Source organism: Salvia hispanica, chromosome 6 (genome assembly GCF_023119035.1).
Source record: "Salvia hispanica cultivar TCC Black 2014 chromosome 6, UniMelb_Shisp_WGS_1.0, whole genome shotgun sequence".
In the NCBI taxonomy this organism is placed as follows: domain Eukaryota; kingdom Viridiplantae; phylum Streptophyta; class Magnoliopsida; order Lamiales; family Lamiaceae; genus Salvia; species Salvia hispanica.
In genome coordinates, this window is record NC_062970.1 from 31,459,359 (window position 1) to 31,481,926 (window position 22,568).

Here is a 22,568-nt window from a genome sequence, read left to right on the forward strand (position 1 = left end):
AATCCAAGACCCAATTATTTCCTCATTCTAAAAGAGGAAAATCGAGCCCCTTTGTTTCTTGGTGATTTTCGAAAATCACCTATTGTGGGAAGGAAGGAATTATTTTATTTTAGTTAATCCCTTACTTGATTCCCTTCCATACCTAGAATCTAATCATTCTACCAAATCTTTCCATACTTCAAGAGATCTTGCCATACCCTATTTTAGTTAATATTTCAAAAATTCATGCCTTATTTAAAAGGGCTAGAAATCGCCCCTTACCTTGCTTCATGGAGGATTTTCCTTATTTTTATTTTGCTCCATGATACTTTATTCTATATGGAAAAATACCAAAACAAAATCTTGGCTTTTTGGAAGGCCATATTTTCGAAAATCTCATGCCTAGTACCCTAATCTATTTTTGTTAATTCTTCTTCCCTACTTCACAATATTTATTTAATTAATTGTGGAGAATGAGATCTTACCAAATATTCTATTTGTTTACCAAAGATTTCATTTGGACTCTATAAATAAGAACCAAAACCCCTAACCCTAGCCCCATATTTTCGGCCCCCACCCTCCCATACACTCTCTCAAATTTTCTTCTTCTACTCTCCAATATTTTGCTATCTTTTGGAGAAGAATTGAAGTTTAATCCAAGAACTTTGAAGAATCAAGGCTAATACTTGTTTTCTACCGATCGTTTTTCTCAAAAAGGTATTTTTGTTTAAGAGTTATGCTTGATCTTCTTCTATTTCTTCTTTTTCTTCTTCTAACCGATTAATCGGTCTTCTTGAACCCTCATGCATCTTGGTTGAGTGAAAGAGGGATAAAAAGGGATGTGGGAACATGTATATATGTGTGTGGCGTGTGTGTGTGGCGTGTGTATGTGTGTGCCGCGTGTGTGTGTGTGTGTTGTTGTGTTGTGTAGTGTGTGTTTGATGGCTAAATAATCTTGTGTGATAAACATGATCTTGATTTATTAGTAATGATAAGATAAATCGTTGGGATGAGGGAAAAGTAATGAAACATGCATGAGTAAGAGTAGTATTGAACCTAATTTGTGATATGTGCCTATGTGATTAAAAGGTGAAACTTTGGTTGCGAAGCCGGATAACGGAAAAGCGAAACTACTTGAAAACTAAGCAATCTAGGTGGGCTTTACTCTAAAAATTTTATCAAAATGTTGTTAGGCGTTATAAGGGTGGTTTAACTGTTATGTCATATCTATGCTTTACCTACTTTCACCTAACAATTTGTATAGTTTTCAATAAAAGTTAAAAAAAATTAAATTATATATTAAATTTACCAACAGAATAATCATTTCATATGAATCAACCTACTTATAGATATATATAAAATAAATTGGTCAATTATAATTTCAACATAAATTTTTTAACATGGATCAACTATAAAGTAACATAGATGGACTAAAAATCTAATCATTATTATAGAAAATTTTTTATAATTATTAAAAACAAAAAAATAGATTATGTGGTAACATGAATCTAAAAAAGAAAACATAGTAATGAATAAAACTGGACGGAAAGAAATGAAAATTATAACTTAAAAGGAAAATATACCAATAAATTCATATAATATTAAATACAAATATGTTATATCAAAATTAATACTATAAAAATGAATGGATAAAACAAAAAATATAATTAAGAAAATGTTAAGAAAAGAAAAATATAATTAATAAAATGAAAATGCACGGAAACATAATTAAAAAGAACAAAATTAGCCAACCAAAGAAATTGAGGAAGCCTCGAGCTCACTGAGCATGATGTGGAATGGTTCCATGACGTCAAGCTTTCCTCCTATGGTAAGAGCAAAATGGTATGCTTGAGTTCAATAAGGTAAGTAGGTACGTATGGATATCCAGCATTTAAATGACATATAAGCTAAAATATTATGCACGTAATCCTTGACGTAACTGCAAACCAGGAGGCAACCGCTCTACACCTTTCGGATTTGATAGAACCGAGATCTGAATCAGAACATTATTAGAGGGCTGATAAAACATACTGACATTAGAGATAAAGAGATAAGAAGATGCATTTTGTAAGGATGTACACATATAGACATTAGAAACAGAGAGATGAGGAAAGCTTGTAGCTAGGATCAATTTCAGCGTAATTATACCGTGTTCAAAAGAGCTTTTCAAAAGTAATCTTGACTAAATACAATGAACTTCCCCATGCTCCTTCTCCATTCATGGAAGCCATATTAAGATTCATAATTTCATGGACTCGGATTCTCTGCTGTGCCTCAAGGCACAGCATGAGATGTTGTGCTCAAAACGCAGAGGTTTCTATATGAAACGCAGATGTTTGGTTTCAATGCACTTTTTCATTCTTTTCAATAGTTTAAACATTAAATGCGCATGCATTGTTGTCTAATTTTAGCCTTTCATTTTATATTCTTTGACATACTTAAAACCTTTATAAAATTCAATTTTTTATAATACAAGTATTTTCGTCACATTAGATTTATATTTTATTTTATTATTTAATATCCATTTTAAATTATCACTGAATTATTTTAATTTCATTTCTAAATATTGTAATATTATTACTGTGTGTTTGATTATTTAATACTCCCTCCGTCTCATGTTCTTGCACTATTACATTTCAGCCCGTCTCAAACTACTTATATTTTTCTAGTTTAAGTTAGAATTAATGTATTTAATTAATATACTCCCTTCGTCCCATGTTACTCGCACTTTTAATTTTAGGCTGCAAATTTGGGATTGAATTTTTAGTCTAAGTAAATTAGAATTTTAAGTGTGATGAGACATCACATAACAAAGGGGCTTTTAACTTAATCTAACATATTAATTAAAAACATTAATTCTAACTTAAACTATAAATATTGTAAGTAGTTTGTGACGAGCCGAAATGGAAGAGTGCAAGTAACATCGGACGGAGAGATTATTAGATTAAGTTAAGAGCCCCTTTATTAAGTTATGTCTCATTACACTTAAAATTTTAATTTAATTATACTAAAAAATCAATCTCAAATTTACGGCCTAAAATGAAAAGTACGAGTAACATGAGAGAAGGGAGTATCTATTTAATTCCCTAATTATAATTATCATTCGTTAAGTAAAATAATAATCAGCTAAAACAAAATAAAATAAAATAAATAATAATAATCAGCTAAAAGCTGAAATCATCAGAATATAAAATGATCAACTAAGAATGTGCATGTAAAAGGTTGGATAACATAATATGAATTGTGAAATAATGAATACTTACACGTACTACTAGTGTTTTTCAAAAACATAGAACTACAGTAAAAAGGATAGGTGCATTTAATGTTTAAAATATTGAAAAGAATGAGAAAGTGCATTGAAACCAAACATCTGCGTTTCATATAGAAACCTCTGCGTTTGGAGCACAGCATCTCATGTTGTGCCTTGAGGCACAACAGAGGATCCGAGTCCTAATTTCATATAGAATGAAATGATATTGGATGGTTATTAAGAATAGCGGAATTTTTGCAAATATCTTCATTTATAAATTATTGTAAAACCTCCCACGTCTACATTTTTAATTTAATAGTGTAATTTTTTAAACTAAAAACTTCCCCAAAACTCCCCTAATTATTTAAATTAAAAAACTTCCCCAAAACTCCCCTTTTATAGATTGTATAGATGTATAGAAAGCAAAGAAGATAGAATATCATAAAGTATCACATTTATTTTCGTGCGTATACATAAATCATTAATTTGGAGATTAAGGATGAAAATAAGGCGGAAGAAGAGTTAGCCGGATATTGGAGTCACTAGGGTCCATGTCCTAAAATAGAAAGATTCTAAAAGTTTTTATTTTTAAGGAATGACCCAAAATAGAAATAGTTGCTATTTTTAAAAACGGAGGGAGTAAGTTTTTTCATTTCTTATAAAATACTACCTCCGTCGTGTAAAAATAGAAACTATTTTTATTTTGGGTCATCCCTTAAAAGTAGAAACTTTCTATAATTTATTTGTGTGTGTGTTTTTATTTGTTTTGTACATCATTTTATCTTTTATGGTGATATCATAGTTCTCATTATGCTTTTAAGTTGTATATTATTATTGATAGTATTTTAGTATTGAAGTATATGTTTTTTATGGTGATATCATAGTTCTCATTATGCTTTTAAGTTGTATATTATTATTGATAGTATTTTGGTATTGAAGTATGCATTGTAATGATGATATTTTGTAATGAACAAATATTTTCATTTTAGTTTAATTTAAAATTTATTTAGTTATGTATCTCTAATTATATAATATATTATTAATATATAGTATTATAATAATATGATAATAAAGTCAAACATATGAAGAAACCATATTGCATATAACATTCATAAATTTATTTTAAAAATAATTATGCAAGTTACAAATTTTAGGCTGAATTTATTTTAAAACTCTCACACCATATCGTTTAGCCAAAATTATTTAAGAAATACCTAAAAATAGTGACAATTACATAATTTAAATGGGTTCAAAATGAAAGGCCATTTAATAATTTTTCTTAATCGCATTTACATCCTTCATATAAAATAATTATTTAAAACGTCCCAAAATTCGTCTTTTCAATATATGTATAGATTAATACATTTATAAAGCTTAAGACTTCAGCCCACTTACGAAATTAACATAAACCCGCCTAAATAAATCTCCCAGCCCAGCATTATTTATCTTATAAGCCCAGAACTAATCAAATCAAACACAATCATAAATTAATAACTGGCCCATTTTTCATATATTAAAATTTGGCTAGACTCAGTTTTTTCTTTCTTTAATCTCTCAAGTCTCGACCTCTGTCCGCATCACAAAAAGAAGGTCCGAGTTTATACTTTTATCTATTCTCTGTTGAGATTAAGGAAGAGCTACTTTCGTAGAATAAACAATAGCGGCTGAGGAATTGGCGATAAAATGAAAGTATTAATCTCAATTTATTACTACTACATAAATATCAATTGGTTTGATAACGTATGTATGCAATCAATTGTATATGTACTCCATTTGATAACTGCTGCTTCAACTGCTCTTTCTAAAAAAAGAAAGTAAACCAAGCGCCGTTTCCTACTTTGATTGTGAAGGCACTTATGCTATGATGAAGTCGCCATTGCCCATTTGACATTTAAATGGAGTACTAATATACTTGGGTATATTCTCAATCTAATTGACTTTTCATTAGTATAATATACGGAGTACTATTAGAAATGAGCCACTCACCCCTTAAAAGGCATCATAAGGGGGAGGGTTATCCACACTTATATAGATTAGATTGGATCATCACAAAGTCGATGTGGGACATAATTGAGAGAATTTAACACGCCTCCTCACGTGTGGGCCGGAGAGGACATCGGTCTTCCGTCACGTGGGTAGGCAATGCTAGAGAACCATCATCGATGTGGGCCGGAAAGGACATCGGTCTTCCACTCGTGAGGTAGATAAGAGATAAAGAGAAAACCATCATCGACTTGGGCCCGCTCTGATACCATATTAGAAATGGGCCACTCACCCCTTAAAAGGCCTTATAAGTGGGAGGGTTATCCACACTTATATATAGATTAGATTGGATCATCACCAAGTCGATGTGGGACAGAATTGAGAGAATTTAACAATTACTTCACTTTTATTTCAAAACTTAGAAGGAAAAAAACGAATAACCCAAATTTGAGTTATCAACCATATTATTATTGATGTCGCTATTCTGAAAACGATGAGATTAAACATTTCATATAATCTGTTGTATTATCTATTGTTGATAATTCGACAGAAAGTCAAAGTTTAACCGTTGACAAATTTAGTAAAACATAAATTATTATCCGGTTGCACATTATAATTGGTTATTTTAATACTAGTTGACAAATTTGGCAAAACATATATTTTTATCCGGTTGCACAGTATAATTAGTTATTTTAATCGTTGACAAATTTGACAAAACATAAATTACACTCGTGTTGCACATTCATTCTTTTGAATTTTTTAGTAATACGAGACTACTCATTCATCAAATACGCTTTCACGAGTTTCATCTCTATTAATCATAGTACTAAATTACACTTAAGTAGACCCAAATTTTTGAAGCTCATTGGATCTTTGGTGATTTGACTTTTCTGATATTTTTTAAAATCTAAAAAATTGTACACAAAAATTTTGAATGGTAACGTCTATTTGTAATTCGATAAATGCCACTTTTGGTAAATTTTTCCATTACCATAAATATTGTTTGTAAATATTCGGAACCAGTTTTTATTAACACTACTGTTTTGGTTATTTGGTAGATGTAAATACCAGCACAATATATAGCTGCCAACTACTCCCCTTTCCCAACTAATGAGTCTTGATTTGCTATTTCCATCCACCGTCCCACCTTAAGAGTCCTATTTCACTTTTATCATGAATGGTAAGTAGATCCCACATTCCACTTGCATTTTATTATAAAATAATATATATAAGTAGGACACATATTCCACTAACTTATTCAAACTGTTTTTTACATTTCTTAAAACTCGTACTCTAACTAATTAGAACTCTTAAGTTGGGACGGAGGGAGTACTTTACTTTAAACTCAAATCTCTTATTCCTTTTAAAAAATACTCCATCCATCCAGTGGCGGAGCCAGAAATTTCATCATGGGGGGTCCAAAATTAAACTTAAAAAAAATTACATAAATTAAATTATAAGGTTCAAAATGTAAAGTTAAATGCAATCACATCATAACATTTGTCTTCTATTCTTCATCTTCTGAAATTGCTGCATAATAGTTTCATTGGTAACTTTAACCAACACATCCTTTTTCCATATAAGGAACTAAGCAATCATTCAACTGATGAAGAATCAACAGAAGAAAATTTCTTGAAATAACGATTCATATACCTACAAAAATAGTCAACACTGATTAAGTTTGCAAAATATAAATCATACACAAAAAAGGATAAAGTTCATCTTATGCTTCACAACTAAAAGAATAAAGAGAACAAATATACAATATGCTCAAATCTAAAATGTTGTTGTCACAAATCAAATAGTGTAAAACTATTAATACATACACAAGAATAGAGGTTAAAGAATTCCAACACAGAACCACCATAGCCATTGAATTACATAAGCTATCTTCTTTCTCCCCATTTGAATTTTAGGTGTACCAATTTAGAGCTTGAATATGATTATTTAGGTCTCAATTTACATAACTATTGCAGTCAAACAAAAAAACAACATATGTAGAAAAATCAATTGAATTATATTTGAGTTTTAAAATATAACTGGATTTCAGATTACACGGCAGAAGTAGTAGAACGGCGGCTGAAGGAGAAAACTAATTAAGAGGAAACGATTTATGGAGTATTCCCCCCGTCCGCCATTATGAGTCTCATTTATGGGCGGTTCGGGTTTTAAGAAATGTTAAGAAAAGTGGGCGGTTCGGGTTTTTTTGTATGGTTTGATTTTATCTTGTCTTGGTTTCCTTATTGTACAATTTCTGGAGCAATCCACTTTTGGGATTGTTGAATGTAATAATGTTTTGAGAAGATGATATATATGGGATGAGGGTCTTACTTAACCCTCCGCCGTGAAGGCGTTAAAAAAATAAAAAAAAAAGTGGTCGGAAAAAAGTTAGTGGAATATTGGTCTCACTTGTATATATTAGTTTTAAATGAATGTGAATGAAATGAGTTAGTGGAAGGTGAGACCCTATTACCATTTATGGTAAAAGTGAACCGGGACTCCTATTCGCGGACGGACTAAAATAGAAAAACAGGACTCCTATTCGTGGACGGAGGGAGTATAATTGTCACGACCGCACTTTGCTAAGGATAGCGAAAGCGGGTAAATCGCGACTAATGGGGGATTAAAGAAACGGGGAAAGAAAAAGGGGGAAAGAACTTGTGAATATACTCGAAGGCCAAATCGAACACTTCATAGAATAGAAGCCAAATGTACCATTTCATGGTCTTAGAACTAGAATGAATATTACATCAATCAATCAGAGTTCGAAGGTGAGATTCTAAGATGTCTCACTTCACAAAAGAGCAGCGGAATAAGTCCATACTAGACGACTTCGTGTATGAAGACACGAATCGTGAAAGATCCACTTGATTATTTAGTAGCATCGACTCCGATCATTTCTCCCTCCTCTTGACGTTCAACCTGCACATTTATAAATACATGCAGGGCTGAGTACAGGAGTACTCAGTGGACACATGCCGAAAACAAAACATACAATATATAGTTGTCATCCATCTACAGTATCGCACGGGGGTTTTTCTTAAAAGGCCCGAGCATACTAAATTCTCCGTGATCTTAAAAGTTCGATTGATCAATCTATGTTCTTTGAAACACTCGCCAAATCTGTGTATCGTGTACCGTGAAGGTGGCCACCTTCAGCGGACACATCGCCGGCCAACAGCTGATGGCTCACGGCTCTCGTGCACATTATTCCGAACAGGATTTGCGGTCCTATTGGGAACCGAATTCTTTAAACTCGGGCTGGCATCGCCAAAACCCACGGGCTACAACCCCAACAGATAGGCCTCAAAACAAACATTTTATGGCATGACAACAACTTTAAAGTAATCACTACTTCATTTTGAGAAAATGATTTTTCATAACTTCAAAAGTATTTGCTTTATATCCACACTATAGTGCTGGATATTAAAAGAAAGCCCACCTGATATGCTTATGTCTCAACTCAATTACTCGCTTTGGCCTCACTCGCCCTCGAGCAATTTATCCCTTGAAAAATAAATAGCGTAGCACGCTAATTAATACTTGAATTATTTCTCTTTAGAAAGAATGCATGCATCCTATTGGATAGCACCTATATCTCAGTCTCGGCTTATAGGATTTTTCTTAATCCTACCTCGGCTTTACTACTCTGCAGAGTTTATTTATTCTCTTTATTAACTTGGAGAAATTAAATATTCGGGCACTTATTAACAAGAATAGGAAATTCTTGGAAAGTCTCTTCTTAAATCCTTTTCTTCGGATTTTTCTTAAGGCCGCCCATGGCGTCGCGGGGCGACGCCGGTCGGCTTTCGCGTCTCCCACTTTACTACTTTATTTTTCCGGAATCTAAATAAATTATTTGGAAATTAACTTATCAACTTTCGGGCTCCAACTCGAGTCCTTAAATTAAATTCCAACTTCTCATAATTAAGTCCTTGGCCCAATCTACTAATTAAAAAGACTTAGCCTCACTACTAAATTTGGTCCAGCAACTTCATTTGCCTTAGGCCCAAGTTTCTTTTTGAAATAAAGTGGAATAGGCCCAAAGTAATATTTGATTAGCCCAAATATACTCCTATCGGTCAACTCCCTCTAACATCATTCTTTTACTTCTTCCCCAAAATTTCCAATTAGAGTTTTCCCACTGAGAAAGCAGCGGCGAGTTCTCCTCTTCTCACGCCTCTTCTCCGGCGAAATCGCCGCTAGCTCACGGCCTCTCCGGCGGTTTCGCGCCCGGGGTGACTCCAATCCCCCCCTCAAATCGGACTTCTCTCTCATTCACTTCTCCATTCACCAATTAAGTTTTTCAAATCCCTAAAATTAGAGAACACGGCAGCGCGCCTTTCCTCTCCGGTGAAATCGCCGCTAGCTCGACGGATTTCAGAGTCCCGTCGGCGCGTACTCCTTCCTCCATCGAGTTCTCCTTCTCCAGCGAACGCTCTCCGGCGAGTTCTCTTCCCTCTCGGCGACGTCAGCAGTGGAGAGGAGGCGTCGCCTCAACTCCGTGCCTCCGTAACTCGCCGCCTCGCCGGGTGCTGCTCTGTGTCGGCGCCTCCTCTGCGTCGCCGGCGAATTCGCCTCGGCGTTCTCCGACGAGCGCTCTTCGTCCAGCGCCGGCGTCCTCGGCGAACCTAGCGGCAGAGAGGAGGCATCGCCTCCTTCTCCCTCTCTCAGCCGCGACCTGCAGCTTCTTCGCAGGAGCTTCCGGACTGCGTCGACGCTCGCCCGTCGCCGGGTCGCCTCGCCCCTGCTGCCGCCGTGATCCGCAGCTTCTCCGCGGAAGTTCTTCGGCTCCGTCGACGCTCGCCGTCGCCCGGTCGCCCCTCCGCCTAAGCTAAGTCCTCTCCTCCCCTACCCCTTACTCCTTTTTCGAGTTATGGCAGTAGCTTATTTTTGGAAAAGAAATTCTCCATTGGAGTCTTGTGTGGCTTATGGTGGTATATTGCTCAAATTGAAATCTTGCTAAGTTCTTGCTTATGATACTATGCCACTGAATTCTTAGGGAGGGGGTATCATGCGGCTATCTCTAATTTTGCATAGCTCTAAGCTCTTGAGCTTCAACTTAGTGTTACATGATTGCTATTGTTTTCATCCTTGCTGTGAGGATCCTATGAAAATTCTAAGTTCTTGTTTCTAGCTATTCGTTGTTCTACATGATGCGAGAGGGTGTTGAGGAATTTACCTCACTTGGTGAATCCTTGAATCTTGGCTGCCACTTCCTTCTCTCTGCCACCGCCTCTCCTTCGATACTTCTTACAAAATTCAAACTTTGGGGTGCTTGAGAGGTATGGGAGAGAAGTGGCGTTGGGTGGTTTATATAGCCACTTTGCTTGGCTGTTTGTGATTGGAATCTTGGAGGCAAAGGCTCCTATTTTGGGGTTGCTAGCTCTTTCTCTTTCGAGCTTGATGATTGTGAGATTCTTGCCAAATTGATGCAATTTTTGGATGACATCCTTGGCTGTATTTTCAGCCTTGTTCTTGGTGTAAGGAGGGGTCTTGTTTACTCCCTTTTAGGCCTAGATGATGACTTCATCCCTTGTCTACTATTGTCTCTATTGCTCTATGTGGAGAATTGGGGATGTCTCGGTTCTTGGGCATATTTTTCGATTCCATGGCAGCAATGTGATGTCTTGATCATCACTTATACCTTATTGGTGAAAGCCAAAATCCTTGTTCTTTTATTGGAATTTTTCTAACCTCTTTGGTGGCTATTTCTTTGTAGGTTTCTTTGGTGTAGCTTGGCTATCAAGGTGGTGTAGAAGTCGAGAGAGAGGAAGAGATGATCTTCCTCAAGATCCTCATGATCCTCTTCTTGGAAAGATCCAAATGTTGGTTTGGAAACCATAGTCATACTTTCCATTTTCATGTAATTAGAGTCTCTAGAGAAGAGTTGTAATATAAGAGTGTATTGTCACTTTCACCTATGTAAGCACTATGTGAATAAATTCTTCGACACTCTTGTGCAACTTTTTCTTCAATTATTTATCTAATAAAAGCATAGCTTTACTTTTATCCTTGACACAAAATTTCCTTGCACTTTATTCCTTCCAACGAAACATACTTAAATTACTCCAAAGTCGAATACAACGAGGAAAGTACGATTACACAACTTCTAAGAGAAAATTAATTAAGCTACTAAATCCGATTTATCTCGAAAGAAAGGATCGAAATTTCCGGGGCGTCACATTCCACCCTCCTTATCAGAAATTTCGTCCCGAAATTTGTGCAGCTCTACTCGAAAAGTTCGGGGTAACGTTCCTTCATCTTATCCTCCAACTCCCACGTGGCTTCTTCTTGCCCGTGGTGCTCCCACAGTACTTTCACCGAAGTGATAGACTTATTCCTCAATTGTTGCACTTTTCTATCCAAAATTTTCTTTGGCTTTTCCTCATAGCTCAGATCCGGATTTATTATCATCTCTTCTTGGTGAATCACGTGCTTTGGATCAAAAACATACTTTCTAAGCTGAGATACATGGAACACGTTGTGAACGTTTCCAAAGCTTGGCGGTAGCGCCAATCGATAAGCTACTGGTCCGACCGCTTCCAAAATCTCATACGGTCCTATATAGCGGGGTCGGAGTTTTCCCTTGACTCCAAATCTGGTGATCCCTTTCGAGGGCGATACTTTCAAGAAAACCTTATCTCCCACATTAAACTGCAAATCCGTCCGCCGAATATCTGCATAGGACTTCTGTCTGTCCTGAGCCTCCTTGATCCTCTCTCGGATCTTTCTGACAACTTCTATCATCTCTTCGACCGCATCTGGGCCCAGAATTTTCCTCTCACCAACCTCGTCCCAATAGAGGGGTGATCTACACTTTCTTCCGTACAGAGCTTCGTACGGAGCCATATCAATCGTTGCCTGGTAGCTATTGTTATAGGCAAACTCTATTAGCGGCAGTACTTGTTCCCAATTGCTCCCTCTATCGAGCACTACTGCCCTTAGCATGTCCTCTAGTGTTTGAATCGTTCTCTCCGACTGCCCGTCGGTCTGTGGATGAAAAGCAGTGCTAAAATTCAGCTGCGTCCCTAGCTCTTTCTGTAGGCTCTTCCAAAATCTGGACGTGAATTTAGCATCTCTGTCTGACGTAATCGTCGCTGGTATGCCGTGCAGGCGAATGATCTCCTTCACATACAACTGGGCTAGCTTCTCCGACCCGTATGTGATAGGTATCGGTACAAAATGGGCGCTCTTAGTGAGACGATCCACTATCACCCAGATTGCAGTATTTCCTTTTTGAGATTTCGGCAATCCCGTAACGAAATCCATAGCTATGTGTTCCCATTTCCACTCGGGAATTTCCAATGGCTGCAACTTTCCATAAGGTCGCTGGTGTAGTGCCTTCACTTGTTGACAGGCAAGACACCTCTCAACGAAAGATGCTATATCTCTCTTCATACCGTCCCACCAGAACTTCTTCTTCAAGTCCTGATACATCTTTGTACTCCCTGGGTGGGCGGTGTATGGAGTATCGTGCGCCTCGCTCATTATCTCGTTCCTGAGCTCTTCCTGGTTCGGCACACACAATCTCCCTTCGAATGTGAGGGCGTTATCTGCCTCCTCCTGGTAGTTCTTTTGTTCGCCCGTTCTCACTTTTAGGCGCAACTTCTCTAGAGTTTCGTCCCGTCTCTGGGCCTCGATGATTCTGCCTCTCAAATCGGGAATAACTACTAGAGTAGAAACTATGCCTTCTACAGTTTCGGGTGCTCGCACCATTTCTAAACTCATTCTATCGAATTCTCGCAGCAATTCCTCTTCCTGAGTGAACAGGACTGCCACTTGGTGCTGAGTCTTCCGGCTCAACGCGTCTGCCACAACGTTGGCCTTGCCTGGGTGGTAATTTATGCCGCAGTCATAGTCTTTTACTAATTCGAGCCATCTCCTCTGTCGCATATTCAAGTCCTTTTGCTCGAAGAAGTATTTGAGACTCTTGTGGTCCGTGAAAATTTCACACCTAACTCCATATAGGTGGTGTCTCCAAATTTTCAAGGCGTGGACCACTGCCGCCAGTTCTAGGTCGTGTGTTGGGTAGTTGAGCTCGTGTGGCCTGAGTTGCCGTGATGCATAAGCAATCACCTTCCCGTTCTGCATCAACACACATCCAAGTCCGCTCTTGGAGGCATCCGTATAGACAACGTAGTCCGTCCCTGGCTCTGGGACTGCTAGTACGGGTGCGCTGGTCAATTTCTCCTTTAACAGCTGAAAACTCGCCTCGCACTCAGGAGACCATGAGACCTTGGTTCCCTTCTTGAGTTGCTGAGTCATCGGCCGTGCAATCTTCGAGAATCCTTCAATGAATCTTCTATAGTAGCCGGCCAGTCCTAAGAAACTTCGGATCTCGTTGGGCGTAGTTGGTACCTTCCAATTTCGTACCGCCTCCACTTTTGCAGGGTCCACTCGGATCCCTTCCGCTGTCACAATATGTCCAAGAAAATTCACCTCATTGAGCCAGAATTCGCACTTGCTGAATTTGGCGTACAACTTCTCCGCCCGAAGCGTCTCTAGAGCAGTCCTTAAATGCTCCTCATGTTCCTTCCTATTCTTAGAGTATATCAGCACATCGTCGATAAAGACTAGGACAAACTTGTCGAGGTAAGGATGAAAAACGCGGTTCATCAGGTCCATGAACACCGCCGGTGCATTCGTTAGTCCAAACGGCACCACCGTAAACTCATAGTGACCATATCTGGTTCGGAAGGCCGTCTTGGGCACATCCGCTGGTTTAATCTTCAGCTGATGGTATCCCGACTTCAGATCCATCTTAGAAAATACGCTAGCTCCTTTGAGCTGGTCAAACAAATCGTCGATTCTGGGTAAGGGATACTTGTTCTTGAGAGTCAGCTTGTTAAGCTCTCGGTAGTCCACACACATCCTCATGGTCCCGTCTTTCTTCTTGACGAACAGTACAGGTGCTCCCCATGGCGAGACGCTGGGTCTGATGAATCCCAGGTCCAGGAGTTCTTGCAGCTGTACCTTCAGTTCATCTAGTTCCTTTGGGGCCATTCGGTATGGTGCCTTTGATACTGGAGCAGATCCTGGTTCTAGATCTATAGTGAACTCCACTTGCCTGTCTGGCGGCAAACCCGGTAGTGTGTCAGGAAACACATCCGGAAATTCGCGAGCGATGTCGACCTCTTCCAATTTCCTTTCGTCTTTCTCCTCTTTGTTCAAGTAGACAAGGTATGCGGGGCATCCTTTCCCCATCAGCTTGTTGGCTTGCAACATCGAGATTACAGATTTTCGCGTTCCTAAAGAAATTCCGTGAAAGCGGGTAGCTTCACCTTCGGGGTTTCCAAAAGAAATTTGCCTCTCTTTGCAAAGGATCGTGGCATGGTTTTCAGCCAGCCAGTCCATTCCTAGTATTATGTCCACATCCCACATGATCATAACACTCAAGTTGTTCGCTACAATCTTAAGTTCGCCCAGAGTGATCTCTAAGTTCGAGCAAGTACGAGAAATCTCTATACATCCTCCTACTGGGGAAACTACTTCCATTCTATGTTCTGACTCCTTAGTAGCGAGTTTCAAAGTAGTCACGCAATTTGCAGAAATAAACGAATGCGAAGCACCAGTATCAAACAGAAGCATAACAGGGGTATTGAAGAGCTTACCCATGCCTGCCAAGTTTCCCTGGTTCACCTCTGGCTGCTTCTGCCTCATTGCATAAGCTCGAGCCTGTGATGGGAGTTTTGGCCTCTGCTGCTGATTCTTTGGCGCCTGCTGTGGATTTGCTCCAGGTTGAACATTCATTGCGCGCAGTTGAGGGCGCTGAGCTGACGGGTGAGATTTTGCTCCCGTCCCTGAAGTCTTGTTTGGGCAGTATTTGGCAAAGTGCCCAGTCTTCCCGCAGTTGAAGCAACCATCAGTCCCTGACTTGCAGATGCCGCTGTGCAGTCTGTTGCATTTGGGGCATAAGTTGGACTTTGGGGTATTCCCCTTGAATGACCCAGGGGTAGTTTGATATCCGCCACCTTGTGGCTTGCTTGGTCCATATCCTCCCCGCTTAGGCTCAGATTGGGCCTGCGGTCCTTCCCATTTCCTCTTGTCCCTGAATGCTTGGGACTGAGCTGGGGGTGGAGCATGATTCACAGCTGACCCGGTTTTCTCTCCCGGCATAGCTGCCTCAATGTCCAGTGCTCGTCCTAGAGCTTCAGTGTAGGACAGTCCTTCATGACTGGCCAGAGTCATCCTTATCTCGTACCTCAGACCGGTACAGAATTTCTCGGCCATCTTTTGGTCGGTGTCCACCTGATCTGGTGCGTACCGAGCCATCTCACAGAACATACGATCATAATCAGTCACTGACATCCGTCCTTGTTTCAGATGGTAGAATTCTACCTCCTTCTTCTTCCGGTAGCTCTTAGGGATGTACTTGCCATAGACCTCAGCTTTAAATTCCTCCCAAGTCATCTCCCTGAGCTGCTCCGGAGTCATGGTCTTCTTCCTTGCTTCCCACCAGAAGTCAGCAGGTCCAATCAGTTGAAACGTCACGCAAGACAGACGCTCTTGGTCTGTGCAGTGCAGAAAGTTGAATATGCGCTCCAGTGCGCGTATCCAAGTTTCAGCAACAGTTGGGTCTCCTAACCCATTGAACACTGGTGGATTCTGTCTCAGAAACATCTCTTCGACCCTACGGTCCTGTGGCTGGGGTGGTGGTGGGGGTGGTGAAGGCGGTGGAACAGGTGATGGGGGTGGTGTTACTTCATACCAATCTCCTTGTACTTCCTCCTCCAAGATAGGGAGTTCCCTTCGGCCTCGACCTCGGCCTCTCCCACGTCCTCGGCCTCGTGGCCCATCAGCTCTCCTTGGAGGCATCCTAATAGTTCGTCCAATTACTCGTTAAGTACTATCAAAATTTTGAGGGCAAAACATAACAACTGAATCATAGAAGCGAACACAACTTTTCCAAGATAACTAATTTTCCATAAAAACCATCAGATCAGTACATCGTCAAAGGGATAAAAGAGTCTGCCTCGAAAGGACTTTTTACAAAAGATGAATCCTAAAACGTACACCCAAGTACGTATTGTGAAGTCCCGATACTGCGGAACATCACTAAAGTACTTAGCCACTGCCCTCCTAACATCCCGGGTCTTATGTGCTAACAAAACGTGATCTACTGAAAGTCCTAGAAAGAAAAGAACAACTACATCAGAACGCCATCATACTAGGACGTTTCTAATGGTACAACCTCTCTACTGCTCATCGTCTGATCCCTCCGAGCTCACTCCCGAGCTCCCCTCAAAGTCATCATCACTGTCCTCGACCAGAATGGGATCATCTGCCACTGCTCCCGGTAGATCCTCGTGTGCAGGCTGGGGCACCTCTGGGAACAGAGCCTCATCTAGGTCCATCTCAACTCGGAGGGCTTGCAGCCAAGCCTCCCACTCCTCTGACTGTCGCCGCAGCTCGGCGTGAAAGTCCTCATCCCAGACGTGGGCCCGTAGTGGCACGTGCACCTCTAGCATCTGCCCCTCCCTCTCGGGGGCTCTCTCCTGTGCTACCACCGCACGGTCCATCCATGGCTCCCCTAGGTCCTCCTCCTCATCCATAGCAACCATCGGGGCCTTGCCCCGCCCCTCGGGGTCGTACCCTGCGCCATCGAGCCGACGCATCACTGGCTCTCGGCTGGTACCTGGGGGTAGATCTGTAACAGTCTGCCGGGACGACCCTGCCTCGTGGTCGTGAACTCCCCGTGTGCCGTCCTCGGGACGGATCGACGAGCGCCACTGAAGTGGGGGTGGCGGTAAGTCACCTTCCGCAATAGGCGGAACCTCTGGGTAGTGTACGGAATGTAGGAAAACGAAAGACACGAAGCCACGAAAATCCCCCACCTCCTCCTGGGTGTCGATCCTCCTATAGATATAGCTGCTGGACAGCCACTCGGCCCATGCTCCCCACTCCTCGGGGAGTACGGAGATCAGCTGGTGGATGCCATCGAGCTCAGTAGCGCCGCCGTACTGGTGGGTCCTCTCCCACAGCTGGTAAAACCTGCTCACGATCGGTACTATGCTCTCTCCTACGTACGGTCGATAAGCTCTGAACTCGCGGAGTGCATACTCTGCGCAACTCTCAAAAATACTCAACGGGGGTCTAGTGGGATCACGTCCCTCCATCTACACAAAGGGTACGGCTCGAGTCAGAAGGAGGTACTCAAAGAAAACGTAGCGTAAAAGCGATGCATGAGAGTCTAAGTCAAAGGAATCCTCAACTAGAGCCACTATACTGTGTGATCTAACGTCAACAACTAAGTTCACACCTCAAATCTAACGTTTCTAAAGGTTCTCGCGAAACGTGATGGAATCGATACTCTCTTTCGGATCAAATCGAGTGGCATAGCCACCGCGAGGATCTATCTTGTGCTATTCCCTTATAGCATCGTTCCTCATTTTCCTTTTCAACATTTGCCCCTCTTGTGCTCTCGTGCACTGGGCGTCGGCTCTTCTCGCGCAAAAGTCGTGTCACCGCGGATCACGCTTTCGTGCCTAACTCTGTCTAGCATCGTCTCAAAATTGTTGCTTAGGAAAGCAATTATAGGATTTATAGTTCATCCTTTGTAGTCTCATTTTGAGCTACATTCTTCAAGGAAACTCTTTTTCACACTATGTTCTTTCATTCTCGACTGGGATTATCTCTGGTCACACTTGCATCGGTTATCTCAAAATTCCACTTCTTTACTTCCAACTTGGTTGAACGTCATGGAGATGATCGAGTCGATTTCTTGGAATGATCTAGTGAACAAGTCTAGATCTTGACTGAAGAAAGTTTGGATCTCAGAGCAAGAAAGAAACTGTGTGCTCTGATACCACTCTGTCACGACCGCACTTTGCTAAGGATAGCGAAAGCGGGTAAATCGCGACTAATGGGGGATTAAAGAAACGGGGAAAGAAAAGGGGGAAAGAACTTGTGAATATACTCGAAGGCCAAGTCGATCATTTCATAGGATAGAAGCCAAATGTACCATTTCATGGTCTTAGAACTAGAATGAATATTACATCAATAAATCAGAGTTCGAAGGTGAGATTCTAAGATGTCTCACTTCACAAAAGAGCAGCGGAATAAGTCCATACTAGACGACTTCGTGTATGAAGACACGAATCGTGAAAGATCCACTGGATTATTTAGTAGCATCGACTCCGATCATTTCTCCATCCTCTTGACGTTCAACCTGCACATTTATAAATACATGCAGGGCTGAGTACAGGAGTACTCAGTGGACACATGCCGAAAACAAAACATACAATATATAGTTGTCATCCATCCACAGTATCGCACGGGGGTTTTTCTTAAAAGGCCCGAGCATACTAAATTCTCTGTGATCTTAAAAGTCCGACTGCAGTCTAAGTTCTTTCAAAATTTCTACCATATCTGTGAATCGTGTACCGTGAAGGTGGCCACCTTCAGCGGACACATCGCCGGCCAACAGCTGATGGCTCACGGCTCTCGTGCACATTATTCCGAACAGGATTTGCGGTCCTATTGGGAACCGAATTCTTTAAACTCGGGCTGGCATCGCCAAAACCCACGGGCTACAACCCCAACAGATAGGCCTCAAAACAAACAATTTATGGCATGACAACACTTTAAAACAATCACTGCTTCATTTTGAGAAAAGATGATTTTTCATAATTTCACAAATATTTGCTTTATATCCACACTATAGTGCTGGATATTAAAAGAAAGCCCACCTGATATGCTTATGTCTCAACTCAATTACTCGCTTTGGCTTCACTCGCCCTTGAGCAATTTATCCCTTGAAAATAAATAGCGTAGCACGCTAATTAATACTTGAATTATTTCTCTTTAGAAAGAATGCATGCATCCTATTGGATAGCACCTACATCTCAGTCTCGGCCTATAGGATTTTTCTTAATCCTACCTCGGCTTTACTACTCTGCAGAGTTTATTTATTCTCTTTATTAACTTGGAGAAATTCTATTTTCTCTAACTTAAATATTCGGGCACTTATTAATAAGAATAGGAATTCTTGGAAAGTCTCTTCTTAAATCCTTTTCTTCGGATTTTTCTTAAGGCCGCCCATGGCGTCGCGGGGCGACGCCGGTCGGCTTTCGCGTCTCCCACTTTACTACTTTATTTTCCCGGAGTCTAAATAAATTATTTGGAAATTTATTCCTCGACCTTCGAGCTCCAACTCTATTTTTTTCCATCTTTGAAAACTTAGCAAATTATTCGGGAATTAATTAATTGAGCTTCACCTCAATTCTTAAATTAATTCCATCCAACTTCTCATAATCAAATCTTGGCCCAAACAATAAACCTCTTAGCCCACTAATTAAAAAGACTTAGCCTCACTACTAAATTTGGTCCAGCAACTTCATTTCCCTTAGGCCCAAGTTTCTTTTTGAAATAAAGTGGAATAGGCCCAAAGTAATATTTGATTAGCCCAAATATACTCCTATCGGTCAACTCCCTCTCACATTATTCTTTTACTTCTTCCCCAAAATTTCCAATTAGAGTTTTCCCACTGAGAAAAGCAGCGGCGAGTTCTCCTCTTCTCACGCCTCTTCTCCGGCGAAATCGCCTCTACCTCACGGCCTCTACGGCGGTTTCGCGCCCGGGGTGACTCCAATCCCCCTCAAATCGGACTTCTCTCTCATTCACTTCTTCATTCACCAATTAAGTTTTTTTCAAATCCCTAAAATTAGAGAACACGGCAGCGCGCCTTTCCTCTCCGGTGAAATCGCCGCTAGCTCGACGGGATTTCAGAGTCCCGTCGGCGCGTACTCCTTCCTCCATCGAGTTCTCCTTCTCCAGCGAATGCCCTCCGGCGAGTTCTCTTCCCTCTCGGCGACGTCAGCAGTGGAGAGGAGGCGTCGCCTCAACTCCGTGCCTCCGTAACTCGCCGCCTCGCCGGGTGCTGCTCTGTGTCGGCACCTCCTCTGCGTCGCCGGCGAATTCGCCTCGGCGTTCTCCGACGAGCGCTCTTCGTCCAGCACCGGCGTCCTCGGCGAACCTAGCGGCAGAGAGGAGGCACGCCTCCTCCTCCCTCTCTCAGCCGCGACCTGCAGCTGCTCCGCGGAGGTTTTCGGACTCCGTCGACGCTCTTCCGTCGCCCGGCAGCCTCGTCCCTGCTGCCGCCGTGATCCGCAGCTTCTCCGCGGAAGTTCTTCGGCTCCGTCGACACTCGCCGTCGCCCGGCAGCCCCTCCGCCTAAGCTAAGTCTCCTCCCCCCCCCTTCTACTCAATTTCTAACAATAAAAACGAAAGCTTTGGGGCTCTCTATCGCTTATTGATTCGAACTTGGCTGCACTTAATCACTGGAAGGAGCTTGCTATTGTTTTTGCTACACTTAGTCTTGTTTATATGATTGTCATACTTGTGGTTTACTGATTTGGGAGTATCTCATACTTGACTAAGCATTGGTATCATGTGTTGGTGTTTGGTTCTTTATGCTTGCTACTGCTATGACCATTCTATTGAGCTTCTATGAATCTAAGTTATAGGCTATCTATTGGTTGATCTACATGATGCGATGGAGATGGGTGTTGAGGTTGTTGGGATTACCTTAACATCGTTGAATCCTCCTCGGTGGTGGCTGTCCTTGCCGTCACCGCTCGCTGCCCTCTCCCTCCTCCCTCGCTGCTCTTCGTATGGTGTTGTGTAGAATTTGTGGTGTTGAAGTGTGGTGGTGGAGGAGGTGAGGAGAGGCTGCTTATATGGTGCTAAGCTATTGAAAGCTAGGTTTGAGACTTGGAGCCAAAGACTCCTAATTTGGGCTTGTTAGCTCTCTTACTTTCGAGCTTGATGATTGTGAGATTCTTGCCGTTTTGGTGATTGTGGCTGATTCCCTTGGCTGATTTCTCGGCCTCGATTGACGGGGAGATGAGAGTTTGTCTCATCTTCTATTTTTGGGCTTGTGTAGGAGCTCGCTCTCCAATGCCCCTTTGTCTCGACTCCCTTTTGATGTTAGAGGAGATGGTGACCAAGATTTTCTTACCTCATGCTATACTTTGTAGCTTACTTAGCTACATTATCACTAAATGCTCCATCTCTTTATTTAGCTTGTGCTTCCCTCTCTCTTTACTTGTGTGTCACTTTCTAATACCCTCTTTGGTGTTAATATTGCAGGTACAAGGCTGTAACTTGGAGCCTCATGGGCTGAAAATCGAGAAGGATGGGGAAGAAGAAGAAGAGGGGATCTTATCCCTACTATGCTTGCATTCACATTCTTACTTCTAGCTTGGAGCCAAAGTCTTAGGTCTTGAGACCATTAGGATAGTAGTAGCTTGTCAATGTTCACTCTTGTACCAAATAAAGATGTATGTACTTAAATACTTTATTCTCATGCATTTCTATTTCTCCAAACATTTTCACATTTCTCTAGTGAAAGTATTTCCTCCACTTTTATTCTTGAACTAAATTTTCTTGCACTTTATTTCCTCCAACGAGAATACTTAAATTACTCCAAAGTCGAAAACAACGAGGAAAAGTACGATTACACAACTTCTAAGAGAAATTTAATTAAGCTACTAAATCCGATTTATCTCGAAAGAAAGGATCGAAATTTCCGGGGCGTCACATCTAATCGGGCATTTGAGTAACTAATGTATATCGGAGATGATTGAGAGAAACCCATGTCTAAATTACCTTAAACTGATCGAAAAATGGAGGCTTCAACTGAAAGTTTCAAGCCTACGAAACTCGGTGTAGCTTTTACCAAATTCACGTTTACACCACAATTTCAGTCGCCGATGTTGATATAAGATTCGTCTTCCACTTTTACGCGATGTGTTGAGGTCTCCGTCTTCAGTGGATAAGGAATCGCCACAAACTAGGATTGAATATAGAGAGCAAAAGTGAGAAATTAGGTTTTCGTCGATTTGGGGTAAATGGGAGAGAGAAATTGAGAGAAATAGCAGATATTTCGCACCTGCCGTTTTAAAACTGAATCCTAAATAAGATGTACCAATTATACCCCCATAATGTAACCAGAACTCCTAAATAATGTAACTCGGGGTATGATATATATTTTACATCTAATCCGTCCATCAAGTTAATCCTAAGCCTGGAAATACATTTGAACTTAACACTAAAGGGTCACTTGGACCCTATATATATATATATATATGTAGGGGTATATATATATATAGTCTTAAAGTATAACACGAATATCTGCCCTTGGATTATAGATTTGGATGGTGGTGATTTAAAGTATCTGCGCTACATTAATTTATTTGTAAGCTACATTACTAGGGTAAAATGGGAATGACAGAATTTGAAAGATCAGTTTTAAACTGCATATCCATGATTTTCGCCATTCTAATTATAACCGACGATACACATTCTCACTTTCTCACCATCAATTCACAATTTCGCTTCCTCAGTTTCTCTC

At 40.9% G+C, this 22,568-nt stretch overlaps 1 long non-coding RNA gene across 1 annotated transcript; it reads left to right on the forward strand.

Annotated features, from left to right (window-relative positions):
* The first annotated feature begins 19,728 nt into the window (after positions 1–19,728).
* On the forward strand, positions 19,729–21,577 carry LOC125196906. Its single transcript, XR_007171959.1, has 2 exons — positions 19,729–20,917; positions 21,305–21,577. It is a non-coding gene; the product is annotated as an uncharacterized LOC125196906 (long non-coding RNA).
* The last annotated feature ends 991 nt before the right edge of the window (positions 21,578–22,568 follow it).